The following is a 2,079-nucleotide window of genomic DNA, read 5'->3' on the forward strand; positions in this document are numbered from 1 at the left end:
GGTATGTTTTCAGGGCTTCCTTGCCTCTGAATGCCTGCTTCTGCTTAATTTGTTCATGTGATGGCTCTTCCTGCTTGTGCTCACCCTATCCCACACCACGTGGAATGAGGCCTTTCCCATAATTTTCAATCTGAAAACAAAAAGAAGCCCACAAAGCACAAAGACTTATGACAGACTTTACTAAAGGCTGAGGAGTTGGAATCATTTACAACGGCAGAAACGCAAACATTCTCATCACATAGAAAACATTCTTGCTCCTAAGGGTTCTTCAGTCACCCCGATACCTGGGAATTTTCCCTCACTGCCCTCACCCTCTGTAGTTATCCAGCATCACAACTGCTTCCTTGGCTACTTTCCTCCTCTCGCCCTCTTTTCCTTTCTCTTCCCAACTTGAGCTCAGCTCTCTGCATGTCTAACATTCAAAAAATTCATACTAAGGCCACCTTAATATATTCAGACCCAATACGGTACTCAACAGAACAAAATAAATCTTCAAGGGACAAGATCCATTTTCCTTTGAAGCCAGCCGTGATTGGTCGGTCTTGCCATTTCCCCTATCTATATTACAACCATATTTGTTTGTTTAAGTCATTTGGCACAGGATTTGAAAATCTGGAGAAACAAGTTGTTTATGTCTTTGCAAATCATACCCTTTTTAGACTATAAAATTCAAATTAACCCAAGTATTCAAAATAATTCTAGTGAGCCAGGTCTCTCTCTCTTTTTTTTTTTTTTTTGGCATATGATAATTTATTACAGTCATATATTCACCATCAAAACTTATAATCTTAGTCTTTACTTCTTGCCTTTGTATAAAGCCAAAAGAGGCACACTGGCTACTTTGAGAACCTTAAAGCAAACTCCAGGAATGTCACCGACAGCACGACCTTTGTGACCAAATCTAGCAACCAGAACTTCATTGCTTTCCTCAATAAAATTCAAACAACCATCATAGGGTAGAAAGGCTGTGATTGTGTTTTTGCCATTCTTGATCAGCTGGACCCTGACATACTTCCTGATGGCAGTATTTGGTGTTTGGTTTCAACCCCCACTTCTTACAGCACAATTCCCTTTGCATGGGGAGCACCTCCAAAATGGTTGGCCTTCAGGGCTGTGCCCAAATGGGCTTTCTTGTACTGTTGACCATGCCACTTCTGATCGCATTGGAGGCTACGGAGCTTCTTGGCAGTAGGAAGACTGTGACACTTGCCCCTCCTTCCAGCACCATGGGCCTGAGCAAAAGAGACACCAGGTCTCTTGTTTTGTGTCCATGTTTGGTCGGTCCTAAACTTCTCTACACAGACAGCCATACTGCTCAGTGTCTGGAAGCATGTTCTCTAATACAACTATCTCCACCTGCTACCGAGCCTCTAAGCAAGATGGGCGTGGCCTTAACAGGAGTGAATCGTGGCAGTTAAGAAAAGAACATTTTCTTCCAACCTCCAACTGACTTGTGTTATGTTTCTCTTCCAAATTGTTTTTTTTTTCAGCTTTCTATAGATTATGCAGCAATAATTTGTTTACAAATCTTGTACCCTCATACTGTTGTTTATATTTTGCAGTCATGCAATAAATGATGGTTAAACAGATAGGGGCAGAATCGTTCATTCTCAAACATCACTGTCTGGAGTCTTACAGATCCTAGCATTCAATTCTCAAATTAGAAGTAAGTCTAAATGATTCCACACTTTCACACACAACAAGTTTTTTCGTGGGATTATTAGCCTAATAATATCAGCTCGGGGTGAGTACACTTTGGGAAAAAAAAAAAGGAAGGAAGAAGTATTTTTGCTAAAGAGGAAAAGAGTTCCCCGGTTTACCTTTTTTCTTCATCTAGCTAAAGCCATATTTCTGGCTAGAGGTGTCTCTTACTCACCTTGTTATTCAATTCATGGTTTAGAGATGTCCTGGGGGCAGGGATGATTGCTGAAGGCTCATTCTATCCAGCCCTATGATTCATTGATCCTATGAGTCCACAGTTTGTAATTATAACATAATGGAAGATATTATTTTATGAAAGGAGAAGCTATAACTTGTCCAAAAAAGGAATACATATTATAGTAAATATAAGAGGAATTA

At 40.2% G+C, this 2,079-nt stretch overlaps 1 pseudogene; it reads right to left on the reverse strand.

Annotated features, from left to right (window-relative positions):
• Window positions 1-713: 713 nt before the first annotated feature.
• LOC121039016 (40S ribosomal protein S23-like) lies at window positions 714-1,310 on the reverse strand (annotated as a pseudogene).
• Between the last annotated feature and the right edge of the window lie 769 nt (window positions 1,311-2,079).

The sequence above is a fragment of the Herpailurus yagouaroundi genome, unplaced genomic scaffold (genome assembly GCF_014898765.1).
Source record: "Herpailurus yagouaroundi ecotype Mexico unplaced genomic scaffold, PumYag 166, whole genome shotgun sequence".
In the NCBI taxonomy this organism is placed as follows: domain Eukaryota; kingdom Metazoa; phylum Chordata; class Mammalia; order Carnivora; family Felidae; genus Herpailurus; species Herpailurus yagouaroundi.